This window comes from Ranitomeya imitator, chromosome 1 (genome assembly GCF_032444005.1).
Source record: "Ranitomeya imitator isolate aRanImi1 chromosome 1, aRanImi1.pri, whole genome shotgun sequence".
In the NCBI taxonomy this organism is placed as follows: Eukaryota; Metazoa; Chordata; class Amphibia; order Anura; family Dendrobatidae; genus Ranitomeya; species Ranitomeya imitator.
The window spans coordinates 644,483,848-644,500,387 of record NC_091282.1 but is presented as its reverse complement, the minus strand read 5'-3'; positions in this window follow the sequence as shown (position 1 = coordinate 644,500,387).

The window sequence follows — 16,540 nt, the reverse complement described above, 5'->3', positions numbered from 1 at the left end:
GTCAGGCCACACCCTCAGGGGTTAAATTCCAGTGACCGGGCCAGGTTCTCCCTCTTTCTCCCCGGTTGACCCTTGGAAGCTGTTGTCCCACCCTCCCTCCCTTATAAATTGATAAATGTGCTGTGCAATTACTGTTAAAATGTTTTGAATTTTAAATTAAAAAAAAAAAAAAAAAAAAAAAGATTTTGATGTTCTTTTATATACGTCACAGTGGCGGTAGGTAGAGGGGGGCAAAGGTTCGTAACCTCTCATCGGCTTGCTGGCCCAGCGGTCGTCGGCTGGGGCCTTCAGCAATGAGTGCGTCGCGATGTGTAATTGCCCTTCTCTACTTTGCAATTAATAAAACTGTGACCGACCTGTTCAACCCATCCAGGATTGTTGGTATCTTTTATTACGGAGTGGTGGGACGGGGGAAGGCACTGGTTACGACACACGGGTCTCTGCAGTCTTAGGAAGATGGCAGATGAAGGCCAGGAGAGGTATGTCAGTGACTGGAAGAATGATATCATCAGCTCACAGAAACTGACCATGTACCGGAGCCTACAGAGAGACTACAGACTGGCCCTATATCTGGAGAAACTCCCGGACCCCAGAGACCGCCAGATCCTGAGCCGATATAGACTCAGTGTCCACAGTCTGGCCATCGAATGTGGCCAACACAGGCAGAGCTACAAGCCCAGGGAGTAAAGACTGTGCCAACACTGTGATCAGGAGGCCATAGAGGACGAAACCCACTTCCTGCTACACTGCTCCAAATACTCAGCAGTGAGGGACACTCACTTCAGGAGACTCTCACATCTCTTCCCAGACTTCATCACCATGAAGGAGGAAGAGAAAACATATATCTTGCTGGGAGAAGAAGAGAGAGCAGTGGAGATAGCAGCGCGGTATGTGAGCGAATGTCATAGACTGCGAGAAAGAGAACTATGATGCCATGGACTATAGCCCCCAACCTGGATCTGCCCCATCCACCTCCCCTATGCCATGGACTATAGCCCCCACAATGGACCTGCCCCATCCACCTCCCCTATGCCATGGACTATAGCCCCCAACCTGAACCTGCCCCATCCACCTCCCCTATGCCATGGACTATAGCCCCCAACCTGAACCTGCCCCATCCACCTCCCCTATGCCATGGACTATAGCCCCCAACCTGGATCTGCCCCATCCACCTCCCCTATGCCATGGACTATAGCCCCCAACCTGGATCTGCCCCATCCACCTCCCCCACAGCTCCTACCCAACATCCCCACAGTCCCTATCCCTATTGCCTCTATACACTTGCTTTGGCAAAACTGATGTGTATTTGGTCCTGCCAATAAAGCTTCTTTGAATCTTGAATATACAGACCCCCCTCTATATACAGACACCAGACCCCTCGGTATATACAGACCTCAGATCCCCCCCTCTATATACAGACACCAGACCCCTCGGTATATACAGACCCCTCGGTATATACAGACCCCCCCTCTATATACAGACACCAGACCCCTCGGTATATACAGACCCCAGACCCCCCCCCCCCTATATACAGACCCCAGACCCCCCCTCTATATACAGACACCAGACCGCTCGGTATATACAGACCCCAGACCCCCCCTCTATATACAGACACCAGACCCCTCGGTATATACAGACCTCGGACACCCCCCCCCCTATATACAGACACCAGACCCCTCGGTATATACAGACCTCAGATCCCCCCCTCTATATACAGATGCCAGACTCCTCGGTATATACAGACCCCCCTCTATATACAGACCCCCTCTCTATAAACAGACACCAGACCCCCCCTCTATATACAGACACCAGACCCCCCCCTCTATATACAGACACCAGACCCCCCCCTCTATATACAGACACCAGACCCCCCCTCTATATACAGACACCAGACCCCCCCCTCTATATACAGACACCAGACCCCCTCTCTATATACAGACACCAGACCCCCCCTCTATATACAGACACCAGACCCCCCCTCTATATACAGACACCAGACCCCCCCTCTATATACAGACACCAGACCCCCCCTCTATATACAGACACCAGACCCCCCCTCTATATACAGACACCAGACCCCCGCCTCTATATACAGACCCCAGACCCCCCTCTATATACAGACACCAGACCCCCCCCTCTATATACAGACACCAGAGCCCCCCTCTATATACAGACACCAGACCCCCCCTCTATATACAGACACCAGACCCCCTTCTATATAGACACCAGACCCCCCCCCTCTATATACAGACACCAGACCCCCTCTATATACAGACACCAGACCCCCCCCTCTATATACAGACACCAGACCCCCCTCTATATACAGACACCAGACCCCTCGGTATATAGACCCCAGACCCCCCCCCTCTATATAGACACCAGACCCGTCGGTATATACAGACCCCCCCCCCCCCTCTATATAGACACCAGACCCCTCGGTATATACAGACCCCCCCCCCTCTATATACAGACACCAGACCCCCCTCTATATACAGACACCAGACCCCCCCTCTATATACAGACACCAGACCCCCCCCTCTATATACAGACACCAGACCCCCCCCTCTATATACAGACACCAGACCCCCCCTCTATATACAGACACCAGACCCCCCTCTATATACAGACACCAGACCCCCCCCTCTATATACAGACACCAGACCCCCCCCTCTATATACAGACACCAGACCCCCCCCCCTCTATATACAGACACCAGACCCCCCCCTCTATATACAGACACCAGACCCTCCCCCCCTCTATATACAGACACCAGACCCCCCCCTCTATATACAGACACCAGACCCCCCTTTATATACAGACACCAGACCCCCCCCCCTATATACAGACACCAGAGCCCCCTTTATATACAGACACCAGACCCCTCGGTATATAGACCCCAGACCCCCCCCCTCTATATAGACACCAGACCCCTCGGTATATACAGACCCCCCCCCCTCTATATAGACACCAGACGCCTCGGTATACACAGACCCCTCGGTATATAGACCCCAGACCCCCCCCCCCTCTATATACAGACACCAGACCCCCCCCCTCTATATAGACACCAGACCCCTCGGTATATACAGACCCAAGACCCCCCCCCCTCTATATACAGAGACCAGACCCCCCCTCTATATACAGACACCAGACCCCCCCCTCTATATACAGACACCAGACCCCCCCCCTCTATATACAGACACCAGACCCCCCCCTCTATATACAGACACCAGACCCCCCCTCTATATACAGACACCAGACCCCCCCCCCTCTATATACAGACACCAGACCCCCCCCCCTCTATATACAGACACCAGACCCCCCTCTATATACAGACACCAGACCCCTCGGTATATAGACCCCAGACCCCCCCCCCTCTATATAGACACCAGACCCCTCGGTATATACAGACCCCCCCTCTATATAGACACCAGACCCCTCGGTATATACAGACCCCCCCCTCTATATAGACACCAGACCCCTCGGTATATACAGACCCCTCGGTATATAGACCCCAGACCCCCCCCCCCTCTATATACAGACACCAGACCCCCCCTCTATATACAGACACCAGACCCCCCCCCTCTATATAGACACCAGACCCCTCGGTATATACAGACCCCAGACCCCCCCCTCTATATACAGACACCAGACCCCCCCCTCTATATACAGACACCAGACCCCCCCCTCTATATACAGACACCAGACCCCCCCCTCTATATACAGACACCAGACTCCCCTCTATATACAGACACCAGACTCCCCTCTATATACAGACACCAGACCCCCCTCTATATACAGACACCAGACCCCTCGGTATATAGACCCCAGACCCCCCCCCCTCTATATACAGACACCAGACCCCCCCTCTATATACAGACACCAGACCCCCCCCTCTATATACAGACACCAGACCCCCCCCCCTCTATATACAGACACCAGACCCCCCCCCTCTATATACAGACACCAGACCCCCCCCCCTCTATATACAGACACCAGACCCCCCCCCCCTCTATATAGACACCAGACCCCTCGGTATATACAGACCCCTCGGTATATACAGACCCCTCGGTATATAGACCCCAGACCCCCCCCCTCTATATACAGACACCAGACCCCCCCCCTCTATATAGACACCAGACCCCTCGGTATATACAGACCCCAGACCCCCCCCCTCTATATACAGACACCAGACCCCCCCTTTATATACAGACACCAGACCCCCCCCTCTATATACAGACACCAGACCCCCCCTCTATATACAGACACCAGACCCCCCCCCCTCTATATACAGACACCAGACCCCCCCCTCTATATACAGACACCAGACCCCCCTCTATATACAGACACCAGACCCCCCTCTATATACAGACACCAGACCCCCTCTATATACAGACACCAGACCCCCCTCTATATACAGACACCAGACCCCCTCTATATACAGACACCAGACCCCTCGGTATATACAGACACCTCGGTATATAGACCCCAGACCCCCCCCCTCTATATAGACACCAGACCCCTCGGTATATACAGACCCCTCGGTATATAGACCCCAGACCCCCCCCCCCCGTCTATATAGACACCAGACCCCCCCCCCCCTCTATATAGACACCAGACCCCTCGGTATATACAGACCCCTCGGTATATAGACCCCAGACCCCCCCCCCTCTATATACAGACACCAGACCCCCCCCTCTATATACAGACACCAGACCCCCCCCTCTATATACAGACACCAGACCCCCCCTCTATATACAGACACCAGACCCCCCCCTCTATATACAGACACCAGACCCCCCCCTCTATATACAGACACCAGACCCCCCCCCTCTATATACAGACACCAGACCCCCCCCTCTATATACAGACACCAGACCCCCCCCTCTATATACAGACACCAGACCCCCCTTTATATACAGACACCAGACCCCCCCCCCCCTATATACAGACACCAGAGCCCCCTTTATATACAGACACCAGACCCCTGGGTATATAGACCCCAGACCCCCCGCCCTCTATATAGACACCAGACCCCTCGGTATATACAGACCCCCCCCCCTCTATATAGACACCAGACGCCTCGGTATATACAGACCCCTCGGTATATAGACCCCAGACCCCCCCCCCCCTCTATATACAGACACCAGACCCCCCCCTCTATATAGACACCAAACCCCTCGATATATACAGACCCCTCGGTATATAGACCCCAGACCCCCCCCTCTATATACAGACACCAGACCCCCCCCCCTCTATATACAGACACCAGACCCCCCCCTCTATATACAGACACCAGACCCCCCCCTCTATATACAGACACCAGACCCCCCCCCTCTATATACAGACACCAGACCCCCCCCCCCTCTATATACAGACACCAGACCCCCCCCTCTATATACAGACACCAGACCCCCCCCTCTATATACAGACACCAGACCCCCCTTTATATACAGACACCAGACCCCCCCCCCCTATATACAGACACCAGAGCCCCCTTTATATACAGACACCAGACCCCTCGGTATATAGACCCCAGACCCCCCCCCCTCTATATAGACACCAGACCCCTCGGTATATACAGACCCCCCCCTCTATATATAGACACCAGACGCCTCGGTATATACAGACCCCTCGGTATATAGACCCCAGACCCCCCCGCCCCCTCTATATACAGACACCAGACCCCCCCCCCTCTATATAGACACCAGACCCCTCGGTATATACAGACCCCCCCCTCTATATACAGACACCAGACCCCCCCCCTCTATATACAGACACCAGACCCCCCCTCTATATACAGACACCAGACCCCCCCCTCTATATACAGACACCAGACCCCCCCCCCTCTATATACAGACACCAGACCCCCCTCTATATACAGACACCAGACCCCTCGGTATATAGACCCCAGACCCCCCCTCTATATAGACACCAGACCCCTCGGTATATACAGACCCCCCCTCTATATAGACACCAGACCCCTCGGTATATACAGACCCCCCCCCCTCTATATAGACACCAGACCCCTCGGTATATACAGACCCCTCGGTATATAGACCCCAGACCCCCCCCCCTCTATATACAGGCACCAGACCCCCCCTCTATATACAGACACCAGACCCCCCCCCTCTATATAGACACCAGACCCCTCGGTATATACAGACCCCAGACCCCCCCCCCTCTATATACAGACACCAGACCCCCCCCTCTATATACAGACACCAGACCCCCCCCCTCTATATACAGACACCAGACCCCCCCCCTCTATATACAGACACCAGACCCCTCGGTATATACAGACCCCAGACCCCCCCCCCTCTATATACAGACACCAGACCCCCCCCTCTATAAACAGACACCAGACCCCCCCTCTATATACAGACACCAGACCCCCCCCCTCTATATACAGACACAAGACCCCCCCTATATACAGACACCAGACTCCCCTCTATATACAGACACCAGACCCCCCTCTATATACAGACACCAGACTCCCCTCTATATACAGACGCCAGACCCCCCTCTATATACAGACGCCAGACCCCTCGGTATATACAGACCCCCCCCCCCTCTATATAGACACCAGACCCCTCGGTATATACAGACCCCTCGGTATATACAGACCCCTCGGTATATAGACCCCAGACCCCCCCCCCCTCTATATACAGACACCAGACCCCCCCCCCTCTATATACAGACACCAGACCCCCCCCCTCTATATACAGACACCAGACCCCCCCTCTATATACAGACACCAGACCCCCCCTCTATATACAGACACCAGACCCCCCCCCCCTCTATATACAGACACCAGACCCCCCTCTATATACAGACACCAGACCCCTCGGTATATAGACCCCAGACCCCCCCTCTATATAGACACCAGACCCCTCGGTATATACAGACCCCCCCTCTATATAGACACCAGACCCCTCGGTATATACAGACCCCCCCCCCCTCTATATAGACACCAGACCCCTCGGTATATACAGACCCCTCGGTATATAGACCCCAGACCCCCCCCCCTCTATATACAGACACCAGACCCCCCCTCTATATACAGACACCAGACCCCCCCCCCCCTCTATATAGACACCAGACCCCTCGGTATATACAGACCCCAGACACCCCCCCCTCTATATACAGACACCAGACCCCCCCCTCTATATACAGACACCAGACCCCCCCCCTCTATATACAGACACCAGACCCCCCCCCCCTCTATATACAGACACCAGACCCCCCCCTCTATAAACAGACACCAGACCCCCCCTCTATATACAGACACCAGACCCCCCCCCTCTATATACAGACACAAGACCCCCCCTATATACAGACACCAGACTCCCCTCTATATACAGACACCAGACCCCCCTCTATATACAGACACCAGACTCCCCTCTATATACAGACGCCAGACCCCCCTCTATATACAGACGCCAGACCCCTCGGTATATACAGACCCCCCCCCCTCTATATAGACACCAGACCCCTCGGTATATACAGACCCCTCGGTATATACAGACCCCTCGGTATATAGACCCCAGACCCCCCCCCCCTCTATATACAGACACCAGACCCCCCCCCCTCTATATAGACACCAGACCCCTCGGTATATACAGACCCCAGACCCCCCCCTCTATATACAGACACCAGACCCCCCCCCTCTATATACAGACACCAGACCCCCCCTCTATATACAGACACCAGACCCCCCCCCTCTATATACAGACACCAGACCCCCCCCTCTATATACAGACACCAGACCCCCCCTCTATATACAGACACCAGACCCCCCCCTCTATATACAGACACCAGACCCCCCCTCTATATACAGACACCAGACCCCCCCCTCTATATACAGACACCAGACCCCCCCCTCTATATACAGACACCAGACCCCCCTCTATATACAGACACCAGACCCCCCTCTATATACAGACACCAGACCCCCCTCTATATACAGACACCAGACCCCCCTCTATATACAGACACCAGACCCCCCTCTATATACAGACACCAGACCCCCCTCTATATAGACACCAGACCGCTCGGTATATACAGACCCCCCCCCTCTATATAGACACCAGACCCCTCGGTATATACAGACCCCCCCCCCTCTATATAGACACCAGACCCCTCGGTATATACAGACCCCTCGGTATATAGACCCCAGACCCCCCCCTCTATATAGACACCAGACCCCTCGGTATATACAGACCCCTCGGTATATAGACCCCAGACCCCCCCCCTCTATATACAGATACCAGACCCCCCCCCCTCTATATACAGACACCAGACCTCCCCCCCTCTATATAGACACCAGACCCCTCGGTATATACAGACCCCTCGGTATATAGACCCCAGACCCCCCCCTCTATATACAGACACCAGACCCCCCCCTCTATATACAGACACCAGACCCCCCCCTCTATATACAGACACCAGACCCCCCCCTCTATATACAGACACCAGACCCCCCCCCCCTCTATATACAGACACCAGACCCCCCCCTCTATATACAGACACCAGACCCCCCCCTCTATATACAGACACCAGACCCCCCTCTATATACAGACACCAGACCCCCCTCTATATACAGACACCAGACCCCCCTCTATATACAGACACCAGACCCCCCCCCTCTATATAGACACCAGACCCCTCGGTATATACAGACCCCCCCCCCCCTCTATATAGACACCAGACCCCTCGGTATATACAGACCCCCCCCTCTATATAGACACCAGACCCCTCGGTATATACAGACCCCCCCCCTCTATATAGACACCAGACCCCTCGGTATATACAGACCCCTCGGTATATAGACCCCAGACCCCCCCCCTCTATATACAGACACCAGACCCCCCCCTCTATATACAGACACCAGACCCCCCCGCCCTCTATATAGACACCAGACCCCTCGGTATATACAGACCCCTCGGTATATAGACCCCAGACCCCCCCCCTCTATATACAGACACCAGACCCCCCCCTCTATATACAGACACCAGACCCCCCCCTCTATATACAGACACCAGACCCCCCCCCCTCTATATACAGACACCAGACCCCCCCGCTATATACAGACACCAGACCCCCCCCTATATACAGACACCAGACCCCCCCTATATACAGACACCAGACCCCCCCCCCTATATACAGACACCAGACCCCCCCCTATATACAGACACCAGACCCCCCCCTATATACAGACACCAGACCCCCCCCCTATATACAGACACCAGACCCCCCCTATATACAGACACCAGACCCCCCCTCTATATACAGACACCAGACCCCCCTCTATATACAGACACCAGACCCCCCCTATATACAGACACCAGACCCCCCCCCCTCTATATACAGACACCAGACCCCCCCTATATACAGACACCAGACCCCCCCCCTATATACAGACACCAGACCCCCCCCTCTATATACAGACACCAGACCCCCCCCTCTATATACAGACACCAGACCCCCCCCTCAATATACAGACACCAGACCCCCCCCTCTATATACAGACACCAGACCCCCCCCCTCTATATACAGACACCAGACCCACCCCCTCTATATACAGACACCAGACCCCCCCTCTATATACAGACACCAGACCCCCCCCCTCTATATACAGACACCAGACCCCCCCCTCTATATACAGACACCAGACCCCCCCCCCCTCTATATACAGACACCAGACCCCCCCTCTATATACAGACACCAGACCCCCCTCTATATACAGACACCAGACCCCCCCCTCTATATACAGACACCAGACCCCCCCCTCTATATACAGACACCAGACCCCCCCCTCTATATAGACACCAGACCCCCCCCTCTATATACAGACACCAGACCCCCCCTCTATATACAGACACCAGACCCCCCCCCTCTATATACAGACACCAGACCCCCCCCTCTATATACAGACACCAGACCCCCCCTTTATATACAGACACCAGACCCCCCCCTCTATATACAGACACCAGACCCCCCCCCTCTATATAGACACCAGACCCCCCCCTCTATATACAGACACCAGACCCCCCCCCTCTATATACAGACACCAGACCCCCCCCCCTCTATATACAGACACCAGACCCCCCTTTATATACAGACACCAGACCCCCCCCCTCTATATACAGACACCAGACCCCCCCCCTCTATATACAGACACCAGACCCCCCTTTATATACAGACACCAGACCCCCCCCCTCTATATACAGACACCAGACCCCCCCCCTCTATATACAGACACCAGACCCCCCTTTATATACAGACACCAGACCCCCCCCTCTATATACAGACACCAGACCCCCCCTCTATATAGACACCAGACCCCCCTTTATATACAGACACCAGACCCCCCCCTCTATATACAGACACCAGACCCCCCCCCTCTATATAGACACCAGACCCCCCCCTCTATATACAGACACCAGACCCCCCCTCTATATACAGACACCAGACCCCCCCTCTATATACAGACACCAGACCCCCCTCTATATACAGACACCAGACCCCCCTCTCTATATACAGACACCAGACCCCCCCCTCTATATACAGACACCAGACCCCCCCCTCTATATACAGACACCAGACCCCCCCTCTATATACCGACACCAGACCCCCCCCTATATACAGACACCAGACCCCCCCTCTATATACAGACACCAGACCCCCCCCTCTATATACAGACATCAGACCCCCCCCTCTATATACAGACACCAGACCCCCCCCTCTATATACAGACACCAGACCCCCCTCTATATACAGACACCAGACCCCTCGGTATATACAGACCCCTCGGTATATAGACCCCAGACCCCCCCCCCTCTATATACAGACACCAGACCCCCCCCCTCTATATACAGACACCAGACCCCCCCCTCTATATAGACACCAGACCCCCCCTATATACAGACACCAGACCCCCCCTCTATATACAGACACCAGACCCCCCCCTCTATATACAGACACCAGACCCCCCCCTCTATATACAGACACCAGACCCCCCCCTCTATATACAGACACCAGACCCCCCCGCTATATACAGACACCAGACCCCCCCTATATACAGACACCAGACCCCCCCCTATATACAGACACCAGACCCCCCCTATATACAGACACCAGACCCCCCCCTATATACAGACACCAGACCCCCCCCTATATACAGACACCAGACCCCCCCCTATATACAGACACCAGACCCCCCCCTATATACAGACACCAGACCCCCCCTCTATATACAGACACCAGACCCCCCCTCTATATACAGACACCAGACCCCCCCTATATACAGACACCAGACCCCCCCCTCTATATACAGACACCAGACCCCCCCTATATACAGACACCAGACCCCCCCCCTATATACAGACACCAGACCCCCCCCTCTATATACAGACACCAGACCCCCCCCTCTATATACAGACACCAGACCCCCCCCTCAATATACAGACACCAGACCCCCCCCTCTATATACAGACACCAGACCCCCCCCCTCTATATACAGACACCAGACCCACCCCCTCTATATACAGACACCAGACCCCCCCTCTATATACAGACACCAGACCCCCCCTCTATATACAGACACCAGACCCCCCCCCTCTATATACAGACACCAGACCCCCCCCTCTATATACAGACACCAGACCCCCCCCTCTATATACAGACACCAGACCCCCCTCTATATACAGACACCAGACCCCCCCCTCTATATACAGACACCAGACCCCCCCCTCTATATACAGACACCAGACCCCCCCCTCTATATAGACACCAGACCCCCCCCTCTATATACAGACACCAGACCCCCCCCTCTATATACAGACACCAGACCCCCCCCCTCTATATACAGACACCAGACCCCCCCCTCTATATACAGACACCAGACCCCCCCCTCTATATACAGACACCAGACCCCCCTTTATATACAGACACCAGACCCCCCCCTCTATATACAGACACCAGACCCCCCCCTCTATATAGACACCAGACCCCCCCCCTCTATATACAGACACCAGACCCCCCCCCTCTATATACAGACACCAGACCCCCCCCTCTATATACAGACACCAGACCCCCCTTTATATACAGACACCAGACCCCCCCCCTCTATATACAGACACCAGACCCCCCCCTCTATATACAGACACCAGACCCCCCTTTATATACAGACACCAGACCCCCCCCCTCTATATACAGACACCAGACCCCCCCCCTCTATATACAGACACCAGACCCCCCTTTATATACAGACACCAGACCCCCCCCTCTATATACAGACACCAGACCCCCCCCTCTATATAGACACCAGACCCCCCTTTATATACAGACACCAGACCCCCCCCTCTATTTACAGACACCAGACCCCCCCCCTCTATATAGACACCAGACCCCCCCCCTCTATATACAGACACCAGACCCCCCCTCTATATACAGACACCAGACCCCCCCTCTATATACAGACACCAGACCCCCCTTTATATACAGACACCAGACCCCCCCCCTCTATATACAGACACCAGACCCCCCCCCCCTCTATATACAGACACCAGACCCCCCCTTTATATACAGACACCAGACCCCCACCCCTCTATATACAGACACCAGACCCCCCCCTCTATATACAGACACCAGACCCCCCCCTCTATATACAGACACCAGACCCCCCCCTCTATATACAGACACCAGACCCCCCCCCCTCTATATACAGACACCAGACCCCCCTTTATATACAGACACCAGACCCCCCCCCTCTATATACAGACACCAGACCCCCCTTTATATAGACACCAGACCCCCCCCCCTCTATATACAGACACCAGACCCCCCTTTATATACAGATACCAGACCCCCCCCCTCTATATACAGACACCAGACCCCCCCCCTCTATATAGACACCAGACCCCCCCCCCTCTATATACAGACACCAGACCCCCCCCTCTATATACAGACACCAGACCCCCCCCCTATATACAGACACCAGACCCCCCCCCCTCTATATACAGACACCAGACCCCCCCCTCTATATAGACACCAGACCCCCCCCTCTATATACAGACACCAGACCCCCCCCTCTATATACAGACACCAGACCCCCCCCCCTATATACAGACACCAGACCCCCCCCTCTATATACAGACACCAGACCCCCCCCCTATATACAGACACCAGACCCCCTCTATATACAGACACCAGACCCCCCCCCTCTATATACAGACACCAGACCCCCCCCCTATATACAGACACCAGACCCCCCCCCTCTATATACAGACACCAGACCCCCCCCCTATATACAGACACCAGACCCCCCCCTCTATATAGACACCAGACCCCCCCCTCTATATAGACACCAGACCCCCCCCTCTATATAGACACCAGACCCCCCCCCTCTATATACAGACACCAGACCCCCCCCCTATATACAGACACCAGACCCCCCCCTCTATATACAGACACCAGACCCCCCCCCCTCTATATAGACACCAGACCCCCCCCTCTATATACAGACACCAGACCCCCCCCTCTATATACAGACACCAGACCCCCCCCTATATACAGACACCAGACCCCCCCCCCTCTATATACAGACACCAGACCCCCCCCTCTATATAGACACCAGACCCCCCCCTCTATATACAGACACCAGACCCCCCCCTCTATATACAGACACCAGACCCCCCCCTCTATATACAGACACCAGACCCCCCCCCCTATATACAGACACCAGACCCCCCCCTCTATATACAGACACCAGACCCCCCCCCTATATACAGACACCAGACCCCCCTCTATATACAGACACCAGACCCCCCCCCTCTATATACAGACACCAGACCCCCCCCCTATATACAGACACCAGACCCCCCCCCTCTATATACAGACACCAGACCCCCCCCCTATATACAGACACCAGACCCCCCCCTCTATATAGACACCAGACCCCCCCCTCTATATAGACACCAGACCCCCCCTCTATATACAGACACCAGACCCCCCCCCTATATACAGACACCAGACCCCTCGGTATATAGACCCCAGACCCCCCCCCCCTCTATATACAGACACCAGACCCCCCCCTCTATATACAGACACCAGACCCCCCCCTATATACAGACACCAGACCCCCCCCTCTATATAGACACCAGACCCCCCCCCTCTATATACAGACACCAGACCCCCCCCTCTATATACAGACACCAGACCCCCCCCTCTATATACAGACACCAGACCCCCCCTCTATATACAGACACCAGACCCCCCCCTCTATATACAGACACCAGACCCCCCCCTCTATATAGACACCAGACCCCCCCTCTATATACAGACACCAGACCCCCCCCTCTATATACAGACACCAGACCCCCCCCCTCTATATACAGACACCAGACCCCCCCCCCTATATACAGACACCAGACCCCCCCCTCTATATACAGACACCAGACCCCCCCCTATATACAGACACTAGACCCCCCTCTATATACAGACACCAGACCCCCCCCCTCTATATACAGACACCAGACCCCCCCCCCTATATACAGACACCAGACCCCCCCCTCTATATACAGACACCAGACCCCCCCCCTATATACAGACACCAGACCCCCCCCTCTATATAGACACCAGACCCCCCCCTCTATATAGACACCAGACCCCCCCCTCTATATAGACACCAGATCCCCCCCTCTATATACAGACACCAGACCCCCCCCCTATATACAGACACCAGACCCCTCGGTATATAGACCCCAGACCCCCCCCCCCTCTATATACAGACACCAGACCCCCCCCTCTATATACAGACACCAGACCCCCCCCCCTATATACAGACACCAGACCCCCCCCTCTATATAGACACCAGACCCCCCCCCTCTATATACAGACACCAGACCCCCCCCCCTATATACAGACACCAGACCCCCCCCCTCTATATACAGACACCAGACCCCCCCCCTATATACAGACACCAGACCCCCCCCTCTATATAGACACCAGACCCCCCCCTCTATATAGACACCAGACCCCCCCCTCTATATAGACACCAGATCCCCCCCTCTATATACAGACACCAGACCCCCCCCCCTATATACAGACACCAGACCCCTCGGTATATAGACCCCAGACCCCCCCCCCCTCTATATACAGACACCAGACCCCCCCCTCTATATACAGACACCAGACCCCCCCCCCTATATACAGACACCAGACCCCCCCCTCTATATAGACACCAGACCCCCCCCCCTCTATATACAGACACCAGACCCCCCCCTCTATATACAGACACCAGACCCCCCCCTCTATATACAGACACCAGACCCCCCTCTATATACAGACACCAGACCCCCCCCCTCTATATAGACACCAGACCCCCCCCCTCTATATACAGACACCAGACCCCCCTCTATATACAGACACCAGACCCCCCTCTATATACAGACACCAGACCCCCCCCTCTATATACAGACACCAGACCCCCCCCCCCTCTATATACAGACACCAGACCCCCCCCCTCTATATAGACACCAGACCCCCCCCCTCTATATACAGACACCAGACCCCCCTCTATATACAGACACCAGACCCCCCCCCTCTATATACAGACACCAGACCCCCCCCCCCTATATACAGACACCAGACCCCCCCCCCCCCTATATACAGACACCAGACCCCCCTCTATATACAGACACCAGACCCCCCCCCTCTATATAGACACCAGACCCCCCCCCTCTATATACAGACACCAGACCCCCCTCTATATACAGACACCAGACCCCCCTCTATATACAGACACCAGACCCCCCCCCTCTATATACAGACACCAGACCCCCCCCCCCTCTATATACAGACACCAGACCCCCCCCCTCTATATAGACACCAGACCCCCCCCCTCTATATACAGACACCAGACCCCCCTCTATATACAGACACCAGACCCCCCCCCTCTATATACAGACACCAGACCCCCCCCCCCCTATATACAGACACCAGACCCCCCCCCCCCCCCTATATACAGACACCAGACCCCTCGGTATATACAGGCCCGCAATCTAATTGTATCCCACTGGTTTAGGTCTCGGCTAATAATCCTGATAACGTCATAACTGGATACTAGTGCGATTATTGATCATTCACCACCATCCCCCTCCTCCCCCATACTTTACATAGAGCAGTCCCAGCTCCCACACTACCCCGCCGCTCCATCAATGAGCACGCCGTAACCCCTCACCACCAGCAGTGCCCGCCCGCTACTATTTCTATTCCTCCAATCACCGTGCAGGTCTCCGCCCTCTGCTCCCCGCCCATCACATTGCACCTACTACTGTTTCCCAAGTCCACATGTAATGGGCGAGTGCGTGCGCACCACCCGCTGACCAATCAAAACATATCCACGCCTCTTTTGTTTCCGCCTCCTCTACCTTTAGCCAATCCGATCGCTGACAAGAGTGTGTTCCGGCTGAGGTGGGAGTGTCCTCTCTGACCAACAGGAGAGGAGACTCGGTCGCACAGGGGGATACACGTGATGGGG